Here is a 14905-nt window from a genome sequence, read left to right on the forward strand (position 1 = left end):
GAGATCAACCAACAACCTCCGGATGGGGAATGGAGGGTGGGAAGTAATGACTGAATGAAGATCAACACCACAGATGGAACGTTATGATAAAAGACAACTTCTTTATCTGATGTTGTTAAACTTTGCTCATTCATTACTGATGGGACGAGTCCCCAGCTACCTGTATTCCTGGGTGGCCCTCATGGAAGGACATTCCTGAGCACCATGGAGCTGAAGGAAGCTCTACCTCTGGAGCCAAGTTCAATTTGTAATGAAGAATAAAGGTATGAGGTCTGGCCCAAGTTGCAGCTGAGCAAATATTGTTGAGGGAAGCCTCAGCAAGGAAAGCTGCTGATGTTGCCATACATCGTGTAGAATGAGCTTTTAGTCTATGAGGCAAGGTGAGACCGTTTTTGTTGTAGATAAAAGGTTACACAATTTCTCAACCATGAAGCCAATGTAACTTTTGCTATAGGATGACCCAGTCTAGGTCCAGAAAAAGACAGAAATAGTTGGTCCGACTTACGGGTAGATTTTGTTCTGTCCAAATAAAATTGTAATTGCCTATGAACATCCAAGGAGTGCAGGCAATACTCTCCCTTGTTAGAATGGTTAGGAAAGAACACTGGAAGGTCAATAGACTGACTGATAGATCGCTCTGACACCACTTTTGGTAAAAAGGTAGAATTAGTTCTCAGTGATACCTTACCCTTATGGAAAATAAGACAGGGAGGTTTGATGCATAAGGCCTGGAGTTCTGACAATCACCTGGCCGATGTGACTGCAATCAAAAACAAAAGTTTTCCAAGAGACTATTTTACGTCACATGAAGACGCAGGTTCAAAGGGGGGAACTTGTTAGAGCTTGCAGAACCAAAGCCAAATCACAAGGTTGTACGGGTTCTCTAAAGGGAGGTTTTAGGTGAATAACCCCTTCCAAGAAAGTCTTACAGAGTCTGTGTGACATAAGTGAAGAATCTTGAAAACCAATATGAAAATTTGAGATGGTAACTAAATGCACACAGGTAGTAGAGGCAGATACCCCAGAATGGAAAAGATGTGATAAGTAATCCAATACCACACAGACTGGAGCTGACAAGGGATCTAACTGTTTATTTGCTGCCCATAGAGAGAATCTTTTCCATTTAAGATAGATTAGTCTGGTGGATGATTTATGAGATGCAATAAGAATACTGCGCACAGGGGACGAAAGGTTTTCATGTCTGGCAATCATTGGAAGTGGAGAAACCAGGCTGTCAGTTTCAGGGATGTTAGATTGGAGTGAATCGGACCCTGCGAATGGGAGATCAATGTTGAGGATGGATTGAGACTCCACAGTTGATCCAGCAGATGAGGCCAGAGGAGAAATTTTTACAAATCCCACACGGAGGATCCACAGTCAAGTGGAAGACATTAAGACAGTAGACACACAAGTCATGTCCATCGGAAAGTGGTAACTTACGGCTGCAATCCTTGCACTGCTTGAAACTAACGCTACTTTTCTTATCCGATGTAACTGGTGTGGAGAAGCACAGTACCAAAAGGAAGAATAAGGGCTACCCAACAAAAGGGTAAAAAAAGAAAGAAGAAGAATCATCGATGGTAATGGAGAATTACCACAGGGTAAGAAAGAGAGGCTAATAAAGGGAAAATACTAAAGGGAGAAAGTCTAAAGTGTGTGATAGGGTAGGAGAATATTAGAATAAACTTTTGAGAAAAAGTTAGAGTAATAATATATAAACTTTCAAAAGTTTAGACACTTAGCTGAGAGAGTGGCTTGACACGGCTGTACAGCAAAGCGGCAAACGAGATCAGAGGTAACAGGGAGCAAAGCATTATGGGTAGGAGCCTGGCTCGAGAGTTTTTGGGCGGACGCGAGCTTGATATTGGCCGTCTCTGTTCAGAGGACGGAATCGATAACCCATCAGTAAGGAATGAACGAAGATTAACATCATCAGATCTATTAAATTCAACATGAATGCCTTTTACAATGAGGAACATAACCACAGAATACATCTAACTGTATGCTTAAACAGATAAGAAACTGCAAAGAAAATTATTTCAATAGTCACAAATCCTAGAAGAAAAAAAAACATGCATTACTCTTACTCAATGCAACCTGGAAGTCCCTCTTTAAAGCTATAAGGTAATTTTCTTTTACAAACCAAACAAGATTTATTAGCAATATTAAAGCCAGTGCACCCCAGACCCACTTCACATAACGCTGTTACTACACAAGCATCACAAATATTAAGGAATATTTCTAGATTAGGGTCAAAGGCATCTTTATGAACACGGCCTCAGCAAGCAATCCAGTGACAGACCTCTGAAGAGGTAAGATTTTTGAACAAAGAACAGCCTTGTCCTGTCGGTTAGAAAAAATGGTCAATTTCCAGCATCTAGAAATATCCCTTGTGGTTCTCAATCCATATTAAAGTTGCAGTAACACAATCCTAGCTTAGTAAAAATTGGGGGCCTTCACCAAACTTGCTACAAGTTTGGGGACATAAACATCCAACAGCTGTTCAGCTGTGAAAACCCCCAAAAAGAATAAAATAAATCCCACTTGCCTCAAACTGAACAGGGCAACACTGAGACTCAGCCTCAGTCTGTCCTATGGCAGGGCTACAGAAAAAAAGAAAACCAGATTTAGAAAAAGAAAGCATTCCCATTTTTTAACCTAAACAAAAATCATCATATATCATCTTTTAAACATGAAAATTAAATTCAAAAGAACTTTTTAAACAAAATCATGCTTATCTACATTTGACAGCATTACAACACGCTGGTTGTAGAAAATAAGTTTTGTATCTTCTACTTAAATTAAACCCACTGAATTACATTACGGAGTGCTTGGAGACCACTTAATACAGCACGAGCTGCATAAGTAAGTGAAGATGACTACCGAGAAACTTGCACCATGACAAATGAAACTAATCAGGTTTCATTGTCATTTTGCATTTGGTAATGTACTAACTGTCAAAATGAACAAAGAATGCAAAATGATTTACTGCTACTACAAATTCTGTCTCGCATAGGAATTTATTTTTGAGTACAATTATATAAAGCTACACTTAAATACAGCATTACAGAACAAAGATCTCCTGATTAAAGAACTAATAGAACAGACACAAACTGAAAAAAGGCAAGTAAGGGTAAAACATACAGGTCACCTACAGAGACTGCAATTATGAACGAAATGTATGTACTTACCATAACTCTAGGTCTGTGATGTTTTCTAAGTGGCTCAATGGATGAGCTCACTTACAGGAATCGGGCTCCTTACCCTAACCATAATTCCCTCTCTTCCCTACAATACATCAGATCAGGTTTGCCCACTTGCACCCTAGAAATACTGCTAAAAACTAATAAAAAGGAGCATGAAGGACTGAGAAAATACTAAGATAATGTTCCAAACTGTATGTCAGACAAAGCTCTGGAGAGGTCCAATGCTGTAAGTAGAGAGCCACAAAAACAACAATATAGGAAAGGGAGGATGAGCTGGATCGAAGACAATATAATCTAGCATTATGGTAAGTACATAACTTTCGTATTCAATGTCTTTTCAGTCTGACTCAACAGATGGGACATTCCACAGCTATTAGCACTCCAGGATGATCTCATGGAAGGAAATCCAGAAAGACAGTGAAGCTGATGTATGCACTGGATTCAAAACTGCAAGACCTGCTTGTAATGGGAGGCAGAGTTGTGAACAGCAGACCAAATAACTGCAGCACAAATGTTATATAAAGGCACTTCAGCAAAAAACGTTTCAGAAACTGCAACATTTCTGGCTGAACGAGCTCATGGTTTGTGAGGGAATGAAACCTTTTTCTTTACATGCAAACATCATAATTAAGGCATTTGGATAATGCGACTTTCGAAACGCACACTCAATTTGGTTTTTGAAAATTAAAAAGGTAATCTCTTTTTCTAAGACCTCTGGTAAAACATAAATAGGATCTCAGTAAACTGAACATACAGCAAATGCAAAGTATATTCTGTTTTACTAGAAACATTTGGAAAAAAGACTGGTAGGTTAATGGAATGATTAATAGCAACTTCTGAGGTTACGTTTGGAAGAAAATTTGGATTGCTTTGAAGAGAAACCCTGTTCCGGTGAAAGGTTCACCTGGCTGAAGTAATGGCAATCAGGAAACTGGTCTTTCAAGGCAGAATTTTTCATTCTACTGAAACTGCTGGTTTGAAAGGTGGTCTAGTGAAGGCTTGAAGGAGAAAAAGAGGTGCCTGAAGGCATGTTCCTCACAAAATTCTTTTGCCAGTTTCACAGAGCCAAAAGAGTTCTAATTTTCTCCTACATGAAAGTTAGATATGAAGGTCAGCTGGTACCATAATGTTGGAAAAACTAACACCTTCCTCAAATATTGACAATAATTCAGAATAAATGGCAAGGGGATAAAGGATCTAGCCCTTTAGCCGAAGCCCAGAAGACAAACCTCTTTCATTTAGCTCTACAGATTTTTTTTTTCTGTTCAGTTTTGCGAGTAAAATAAAATATAGAGCACTGAAGCAGGACGCCTGGCATCTCTGGCCACTGATGGAATTGAACCAAGCAGTTAAATTCAAGGCTTGTACATCCCAGTGAGGCTGACCGGATGAGCGAGACAAAAGATATGGAAGAGGCTCCAGCGCCTAGGGCAGATGTTTCAGATAAGGCCAAAGAAAGGGGAACCAAACCTTACACAGCCAGAAGGGAGCAATGCGAATTCCTGTTGCCTTGCACTGGATTGCCTTCTGAAGGAACTTTATTAATTGGGTAAAGGGAGAAAAGGCAAAATGGAGATCCAGTGGCCATGTGTGAATCTGAGCATCCCTCAGTGACTAACCCTCCTGGGGGATCAGGGCAAAATAGCTACTGCAATTAGTGTTCAGATGGGACGTGAAAAGACTGCAGCAGGACTGGCCCTAGTGACTGAAAATCATGGTTACCACTGACTGGTTGAGGGACTACTCGTGAGGCAGGAGAACAGATCTGCTCACCTTGCCTGCTAAAACACTGAAGCTCCCTGTGAAGTGCATTGCCACTAGAAAGCGTTGGTAAGATACTGCCCATTGACAAACCCTCACAGATTCTCGACATAGTGGATATGAATGGGTTCCCCTTGCTCTCTAAGTACCACACCACAGCTATACTATCCATCTGGATGGAAATCACACCCTTGGGAAGGGAATTTTGAAAGGCCTGCAATGGTAGGGAGGACTGCCCTCATGTCCAAGACACTGACATGAAGCTTGGCCTCTGAAGTTTTTCACATGCCTTAGAAAGTTTTCCCTTCAAAATGCTCCCCCTACTCCAGAAGGGTGGTGTCCGTGGTAACTGTGGCCTTCACGGATGTGAATATGAAATTTCGACCCAAAGTCACTAGAGGGGAAGTCAACCACCAGTGGATGTGATACCTGTAGATTTGTGAGTCTCGAACTGGAAAATGCACGGATTGATATAACACGGTCCACTGCAGCACATGTAAAATCTCACCTGAGTTGTGAATGAAAAGACAACAGACCCCAGTAACAGAAGCACAAGTTTTGCCAGCGGTTTCTGAATGAACGTAAGGGATGTCAGAAGTTTGTTGGCGCAGAGTGTACTCGACTCTGGATGTTTGACAACTGAGATGTCATATCCAGGTGACACCATATGAATTCTATTGCACGAGTGTGTCAACTGGATTTTTTTCAGGTTGACAGTAATCGCCAACTGCTGAGACTTGGAGTAAGAAGCCCTTGGGCCAAGTAAGTAGATCCTTGGTGGATGTGATAAGGAGCCAGTCTTCTGTCACCAGAAGAAGACCGAGCAAATCTCCTGGATTTACAGCACCATAACTTTTTTCCACCCTTTTGGTTCTGGAGAACAAGTCCTTGGAGAGTGTATGTGTGTGCGTGTGTGTGTGTGTGTGTGTAAAATGGATGTCTATGGCAGGCAGGGTTTTATGCTTCTGTTCACTTCTGGCAATCATTTCCTTGACCTTGGATCCAAAGACCTGAACCATCAAAGAGAATGTTAACAAAAGATGTCTGGATGCTCTGAAAAATCTGAAATGCATCCAAGCATGCCGGCAAATAGTAATGCCAGTGCCTGCAACTCTCATGTGCCATAAGTTGTGTTGGAAAGCAATTGCATGGACACATCAGACTGACTGAAAAGGGGTTAGTAGAGATTCCACAATCTTCTGAATCTTGTCAGGCAGAGTACCCGAGAGGGATTTGGAGAGCTCCTTGGTCAAGTCTTCCTGGAAATATGTCATATGGACCAAGTAATTTAATGCACATAGAGCAAACACTGTTAAAGGGCAAGTCCGCTTTACAAATCTGTCTAACACCCTAGACTCCCTATTAGAGAGATGGACGCAGGTGTTGTCTCACAAGAAAGCTCCTTTTTTGTGTCTGCTGCAACCACTACGGCAGAACACAATCCAATATAGCCTATTCCTAGGGGACACCAAAATCTTGTCAGGGTTTCATGGGATCGGCTCCACCACATTGGGTTCCTTCCAATCCTACTGAGAAACCAAGTGAGTTCATCAGCAGGATGAATCACCCAAGAAGTAGATGAGCCAGCCATGAAAGCCTCGAGGAATAGAGATTCCTCTTGCGAGAGAGCTTTGGTGGACCAACCCTCTACCCCACCTGCTTCATCAATTCAAGGACGTCTCAGAAGGAGAAGTCTTCTAAGGGGATTTTGGGGACATTTCCCTTTCTTCAAAGTTGCTTCCATGAGGGATTCCTGAAAAGAATCCAGGTCTCCTTCTGCAAGTCTGTTTCCTATGCCTTTCTCCAGTGGGAGGCAATGGGGATGGCTCTGGACCAGAAGGGGGGCTTGCTCACTGAGAACCTTTGAGACATACAGAGACTGGCTGCCTCTGGCTGACAGCAAAAACATGAAGCAGGAGCTGCGGAATCCAGTGGGGACTGGGAAGGTGTCAATTGGAGGCAAGAGAGCTCCGCTCTGGACATGAAGAGTACCCTTTCAAAGACCCTGAAAGCCAAAACTGGAGCTGAGGAAGAATCTTTAGGGTCTGAATATGCAAGCAAAGGAACCACCCAGGGCCTGATCTTATTCTGCTCCAAAGCAGACATCTGTGCCATGCTGTTACAAGACTGAAGAGGCTAAAGGCAGGAAGGCTCTGACAAACTCAAAGGTGATCTTAAACCCCAGACTTTGGCCCCGATGTCTCAGCTGTGTGACCCTCAAGAGATCTGATGCAGCAGTCAAATGTGTAAGAGGAAATGGGAGTTATTGGGTTCAACATGGTCACCCTGTGGGCAAAACTTGGCGCTATAGATACTGGATCCAAAGGACAGATCGAAGGAGAAGCTATCAGTCAGGGTGTTGTTGGGGCCTAGCCCAACACCTGGGTAGAAGGACCCACATCTACATCTATGTCCTCAGAAACTTGCAAATCATCCTGTCAGTGTTGGCTTCTGACAGACTCGTCAAAGACTAAAAAGACCTATAACAGGAAGTCGAGGGTGGTTTAAAGGACAAGTGTACCAACATTTCCTGCAGTAAGGAAGACTGGAGAAGTGGACTAGTCAGCTACTGAGAAAATCTGCTTGGTGGAGGAGATTGGATCCAGTCAGGCTCCTGAACCGCAACTTCATTTGACAGCCTTGGGGTTTTAACAGCCAGGCCAGAAGGATCTGGGATCTCTTCCAAGCCCCATCTTAGCTATCATTTTTTATCCTCCTTTATATACTTAGCCTTATCCACCATGTTCTAGCCAATGAGCAGGTAGAGGTGGATCCAATAGGAGTCTATTCGTCCACTGTTGCAGGGAGGAGATTCTTGAGAACTAATTTAGCTCTGTAATCAGTAAGAGCCTTGGCCCCGAACCAGGTATGGAACTCGCACTCAATAGTCAGATGATCCGCACCCAGAAAGTAGACACAACGGCTCGGGGAGTAGGAGGTGGGATCTTGTACTGGCATGCCATGCACTTTTTAAAACCAGAAGCCTTGTCACTCATGTCCAAGGGGCACAAATACACAAACAGCCCAGAAAGGCACAATTTTTAAAGCTAACAAAACACCAAAACATTTTTTTTTTATTTCAACAGACAGAGGAAAGTAGAAAAGAAGGTGGGAAAACACTCACAAGAAAACACCGACGAAATAATTAACTAGATATTAACAAACAAGCAGCAAACTATACAACAGGGAGAGAATATCCAAAAGATACTGAAAAAGCTAATGAATAACTGCAGAGAAAATTCACTTACCAGAAAAAATGAGCACTGAGCCCTCAGATCGTATTTAAAGTGAACAGGCAGCATGTGAGGCACTGTAGGAATGAGATGGAATTACAGGTAAGGGAGGAGCCTGAGCCCTGGTTCCAAGAACCTGGAAAAAAATACCACTGTCGACTACCCATCGAGTCAGACAGAAAAGACAACACTGGACTTGCAGAAATTAGAAATACTTCAGAATGTTTACATTTCATGCAGCATGTGATGTACAGAGACAAATGTGGAAGACTCATTCAAACACTGCATCTTGTAAATCACTCTGGCTGCTGTTCATCTGTTTAAGAACTAGACATGAGCAGCAGAAGAGAACAGTTGCCATCTTCCTTAGTATGTCCAGCAATGGAACATCCCCTTTAGGACTACAGAAATACATACCCAAATGGATGTTACATATGGTGATTACCTGCTTACTCAGTACAGATGAGACATATGACCCTACTTTCCAAAATCTTTCAGTGCCCCCCTCCCCCATGACCTGTGAAGCTTCTTAAAAAAAAAAAAAAAAAAAGACAGCTCTCACCAGAAATTACATGGGGATATAAAAATATCTTCTTTTTCTCAGTGGTTACAGAAAAAGTGTGCCACTTTTGGATACACAATTTCTTGCCTACCATATACAACATAATTACAAATCCTTCTTTTTGTCCCAAAAGTATAAAAATGCTCTTCTTATCCTCATAGTGTTTAAGTAACAGTCAACCAATACCCAGAAAAAATACAGCGGTGTAAGGAAACTACAGGTGTGCAAGTAAACTTACCATAACTGTAAATTCTCTGACAACTTTAGCAGTAGCCTAAGCTACCCCCTCATGACCAGTCAGCCTTTCAAAGCTTTAGGACAGCTTCCACTTTTTCCAACTGTCAGGAGCTCAAGTGGAGCACCATAAAAAGATGTCTGGATCGCAAATTGTTCCAGAGCATTTAGAACATTTACTACTGTGGTAAGTGTATTTATGCAACTGTTATATACCAAACATACAGATTACTGCTGCAGCACCAATAAATAAGACTGCTGGAGTCCATGGAAAATGGTCTTAGCAAAGCAAGTTCTGGACCTGGAAAAGGAATCCAGTTTGCAGTACAGAAAACCAAATCGCTGCCTTTAGAATCCACCCCTTTCCAGAAAGCCACTGAAGAAGCTAAAGTCCATCCCTCAAAGGAGGCAACTACCTGAGTACAAAGTCTACTTTTACACTGGCAGCCTATAGGAAGGTGAGAAGAAAGGATAAACAGCATTCCAGAAGGCTCAAGTTTTGTCTAGATAGTACCCGAGCTGCATGTGAACATTTAGAATGAGAATAATCTGTTCTCTTTTATTCTTGGGTTCAAGAAACAAGAGAGGAAGCTGAACAGTCAGGCTTAAAGTAATCACTGAGACCACATGGTTCATAGGTTGGTACTAGGCTATCTGCACGAAGGCATTTATAAGCCTAGCCAGAATGTATTGCCTTTCGCCATCCCCTCAGATTAGTTCCCTGTGCCTCCTGTCCAGCAGAGCCACTGAAGTGATCCCCGAGGTAAACTTTCTGTTTCAGATCCACTCGTCAAGGTTTCTCTTTTGAAGAGTGTTAGCAAGGAGCTTTGCCTAATGTAGATTGGGATCTTGTTCCAAAGCATGGGAAGTCTCTGGGACAGGAATCTATCCCTCCAGCATGTCCTATTTATTGTTGTGGTGATGTTTAGATCCCTAGAGTGTGTGGGCTCGAGGGGATAAGGTTTTCTTTAGGTGGAGCATGTCCATCAATTCTGGGTAGGACATGGCCTTGTATGTCAGGCAGAGATCACCTCTGAGTAGGCGATTCGCCATGAATAAAACAATCTTCCTTGTTAAGAACCTCAAATCAGACTGATAAAGGTGGTTCAAAAGGAGAAAACTTAAGCTCCCATGGAGAAACCACCAGTTTCTTAAGTGGGCACATATGTAACATCCCATTAAAACCAGTTTAACTTTAGTATGAGTAGAATTGAAAAGGGGGATCAAAAGGAAGACAAGTAGAACTGGGCAAAAATGCACCTAGACTGAGGAATAAGAAAGGCCAGAGGACAGTAACTCTCACAAATAATCTAGAACCAGAGGCAGCCACGGCTGAAGGTGGTCACTGTTCTTGTAGTGGCATCTTCTCCTACAATATAATTCAACCCTTACCCAGCAACTAGAAAATATTTTGCAGATGCACATATGATTTCCTGATAACATTTAGTTATGTACTCACCATAACGATAGATGTATGTGGTCCATCTCGCCTACATTCATTACTGACGGGCTCGGAGCCGAGAATCGGCTCCAACTCGGCCGCTATAACTAGCACGAAGTCTCTAATTGGCTGGGCTAAGCCTATATCTCAGGATGCACCACTCCCAAACCCCCAGATCTTGTTTGCCACAAAAAACATCATTACACATACATAACCCCACCAAAGAACACGGCAAGAAGAGAGAAAAAATAATATCCTCAGAAGGGTCTAAGAATATAATTTCCTCCAAGTCCACCAGGAAGGGGGAAGGTGGGTGGGTACGTAAGAATGTAGGTTAGATGGACCGCATACATCTATCGTTATGGTGAGTACATAACTAAATGATGTAATGTGGTCCTATCTCTCCTACATTCATTACTGACGGGACAGCGTCCCTAGCACCTAAATCCTGGGAGGCTCATGAGAAAACACTCCTGAGCACCGTGGAACCAAAGGAAACACGGCCTCTAGAAGCCACGTCCAACTTATAATGAGAAATAAAGGTATGTGGAGAAGTCCAGGTGGCTGCCGCAAAGATTTCATCCAAAGAGAGCCTAGCATGAAAAGCCACTGAGGTAGCCATAGCCCTGGTAGAATGCACCTTAACTGGGAAAGGTAGATCTTTACCTGCCTGTAAATAAATGAGATACAGTCCTTAATCCACCTTGCAATAGTGCCTTTGGTCACAGGGCTACCATTCTTATTGTCTGAAAAGGACACAGACAACTGATCTGATTTCCTCTCTTGTTATGCCCTGTGCAAGTAAAACCTCAGTTGTCTATGTACATCCAATTGGTGAAATATGAATTCTCCCATTTGAAAAGCTTGGGGAAAAAAACGGTAACTCAATGGAATGGTGAAGACAGAAGGTAGAAGAAACCTTAGGAAGAAAGGAAGGGTTGAGTCTCAAGGATACTCCATCCTTATGAAAAATCAAATAAGGAGGTTTGACAGAAAGGGCTTGAAGCTCTGATACTCTTTTGGCTGAGGTAACGGCCACCAGAAAGGAGGTCTTCCAAGACAAATATTTTAATTCATAAGTGGCTGCAGGCTCAAAGGGAGAAGAAGTTATGGCTCTAAGCACCAAGTTTAAATCCCATGGCAAGACTGGCTGAGAAACTGGGGGACGAAGTATCCAGGCTCCTTTTAGGAAGGCTTTACATAGTTTATGGGCCATGAGGGAAGGCTCACATGAAATGTGAAAATTAGAAATAGCCGCCAGCTGAACCTTAATTAGTGGAGGCAGCGGAACCTTGTCTGAAGAGAGTAGCTAAAAAATCCAAAATTGCCGTCACAGGGGCTGTGAAGGGATCTAGGTTATGTGACTGGGCCCAGATAGCAAATCTTTTTCATTTACTGGAATATATCTTCTTAGTGGATGCCTTGTGGGAAGAAGACAGGATATGTACACTTCCGTTGTCAAGGAAAGCTGTCTGACTAAGGACGGAAGTGGAGAAGCCAGGCAGTGAGCTTGAGGGTTCTCAGGGATGGATGGAACAGCACTGACAGATGAGTCAATAGGTCTGGAACTGGGTCCAGAATCCAAGGACCGTCCATAGTATATCTCCGGAGAAAGGGGAACAAAACTTGACGGGGCCAGTGTGGTGCGATCAAGATCATTCTGCTTCCCAAGGAAGTTGCCTTCTAAATCATTCTTGGAAACGGAGGGAAGGCGTAGAGCAGACCAGGTGGCCAATCATGGACTAGAGCGTCCCTGGGTGACTCCCCCTGAGGGGGGATCACAGTGAAGTGATTGCTGGACTTGGCATTGAGGGGACTGGCAAAGCGCTCGCAGCAAGGGAGACCCCACCTGGAGAAGATCCAAGCAGCAACTCGATCGTTCAGGGACCACTCGTGAGGCATCAGAATAGCTCTGCTTAGCCTGTCTGCTATCACACTGGACTTCCCTGGAATGTGCGTTGCCACTAGAAAACGATGGGAAGACACCGCCCAATTCCACACTCTCATGGCCTCTCTGCAAAGGGGATAGGACTTGGTTCCCCCGTTTGTTCAGGTACCACATGACTGACATGTTGTCGGAAAGAAATGAGATAGTCCGCTTGGGAAGAGAGCTGTGAAGTGCCTGCAACGCTAGTAGCACCGCTCTCATCTCCAGAACATTTATATGCAAGTGTACCTCGTGTTCCTGCCAAGCGCCTTGGACTGTTCTGCCCAGATAATGCCCCCCCTGTCTGGGAGGCGTCCGTGGTCACTGTGGCAGTAGGGGGCGGAGGGTTCAGGGATCTCCCTTTGTTCACATTGGGTGAATGAAGCCACCAACGCAGGTCCCGTCGGCATCGCTCTGTTATAAGAATCAGGTGAGACAGAGGGAGCTCTTGAAAGGACCAGTGGACCGAAAGAAGCCACTGGAGTGTCTGCATATGTAGCCTGGCCAGGGGTACTAGTAGGATGGTGGCCGCCGTGGAACCTAGTAACTGAAGAACAAGTCTGGCTTGTACCTTTTTCAGAGGTAATAAGGCCAAAACTTGAGCCTGTAGCACTTTTATTCTTTCTGTAGGAAGGAAAGCCCTCATTTCTACTCTGAAAAAGGTACAAGCCAGACTTGTTCTTCAGTTACTAGGTTCCATGGCGGCCACCATCCTACTAGTACCCCTGGCCAGGCTACATATGCGGACACTCCAGTGGCTTCTTTCGGTCCAGAGCGCTGCGCCGATAAATGCAACACGTTGTGATGGCAGGTAAACACCCTGGGGGCTGTGGTGAGACCAAAGGGCAGGGCTTGGAATTGGAAATGACTGGCTCCCAGCCGGAAGCGTAAGTGATTCCTGGAGGCCTTGTTTATCTTGATGTGATAATAGGCGTCCTTGTGATCGATGGAGCACATCCATACTCCTTTTCCCAACAATGGGAAAATGGTTTGAAGAGTGACCATTCGGAACTTGGACTTCCTGACGAAGCGGTTTAAACGGCTGAGATCCAGGATGGGTCAAGTCCCCTGTTCTTTTGGGCACCAAAAACAACCTTGAGTAAGTTCCTGATCCAATCTGGTCTGAGGGGACTGGTTGGATGAATCCTTTTTCCAGCAGCTTTGAGACTTCTAATGCTGCTTGGTCCCTTTGACTGGGTGGAACGTCTAGGACTCTCTTGGGTGGCGGAGGGGGTGAAATAAAGGGAATGGTGTAACCTCCGGCAATAATTCGAAGCACCCAACGATCCTGAGTGATGTTTTCCAGGCTTGAAGATGCTTCGAGAAACGACCCACGACTGGCTCCGGAGAGGCACAGTCAGGCAGTCCCTCAGGGACGTTGGTAGGAGGAACCACGAAAGGACTCGCGGTCTCCTGAGTGGCAGGGGCCTCCCCCACCCCTAGGGCAACGTCTTCCAGAGTAATTCCCCCCTCCTCTGCCTCTGGAGGGGGGGGGTTCACCATGATGGTCAGGGTAAGACTTCTGAGACTTCCTGAACCACATCTTTCCTCCCCTCTGCGCCTTGGGATAAGGTCTAGAGGGAAGCGAAAAACGGGCCCCAACAGCCGACAAAGTCTTACCCTCCTGCTCATATCTGGTGAGAGTGTCTTTCACTTTGGGTCTAAAAAGGGAGGACCTGTCAAAGGGAGCGTCCGTGAAGGAAGACTTGAAGGCCTCCGCGAAGTGACACAGGCGCATCCAGGCTTGCCTCCTAAGGGCGACGCCTGAGCTAGCTGCCCTACCCGCCCCCTCGGCTGCATAGGATATGAGCCTCATGGACGAGTTAACAACAGACAGGGTAGACAGCTGGGAGTTGACAGTTTGGTTCACTGCCTCAGGCAAGTTACCCGACAGACTATCTCCCAACTCCTTGAGGAGATCTCTTTGGAGCCTTGTAAAATGAAACAAATAATTCAGCGACCGCAAAGTAAAGGTCGCTGAGGACAGGGTACGCTTTCCATACCGATCTAGACTCCTTGTTAGGAGGATGAACGGAAGCAGAAGCCTCTGCAACTTCTTGCTGAGTGGCAGACGCCACCACCATGGCATCTACAGGAACTCCTTTCATCAAGAATTCTTTCCCAGGAGGTGCAGACAAAAACTTGTTGGGGCGACTGGGAACCGGTTCCACGGAGTCAGGGTGTTCCCACACCCTTCGACAAATAAGGTCTAACAATTCATCGAAGGGGGGAGACACCCAGGAGGTGGAAGGTCGGGCTCCGAAGGCCTTGAGGAAGACAGAATCCTCCTCAGAGGGGGTTTTGGAGCGCCAGTCGCCTCTCTGTCTCAAAATCTCCAGGATGTCGGAGAATGAGACATCGTCGGATGACTTTGGGGACCCCTCTGCATCATCGAGGTCGGTGTCTGAGGTGACAGACTCATCTGGGGGAGTCTATGCGCTTCCTCTTACACAGCTTCTTTCTGGGAGGCTCTTCAGGCAAGGACTCTGAAGGGCCCTCAGAAAGCAGGGGACCACGCATGGCCTTCGAGCCCTGCTGCCT

This window comes from Protopterus annectens, chromosome 4.part1 (assembly GCF_019279795.1).
Source record: "Protopterus annectens isolate FY-2018-M chromosome 4.part1, PAN1.0, whole genome shotgun sequence".
NCBI classification, from domain to species: Eukaryota; Metazoa; Chordata; order Ceratodontiformes; family Protopteridae; genus Protopterus; species Protopterus annectens.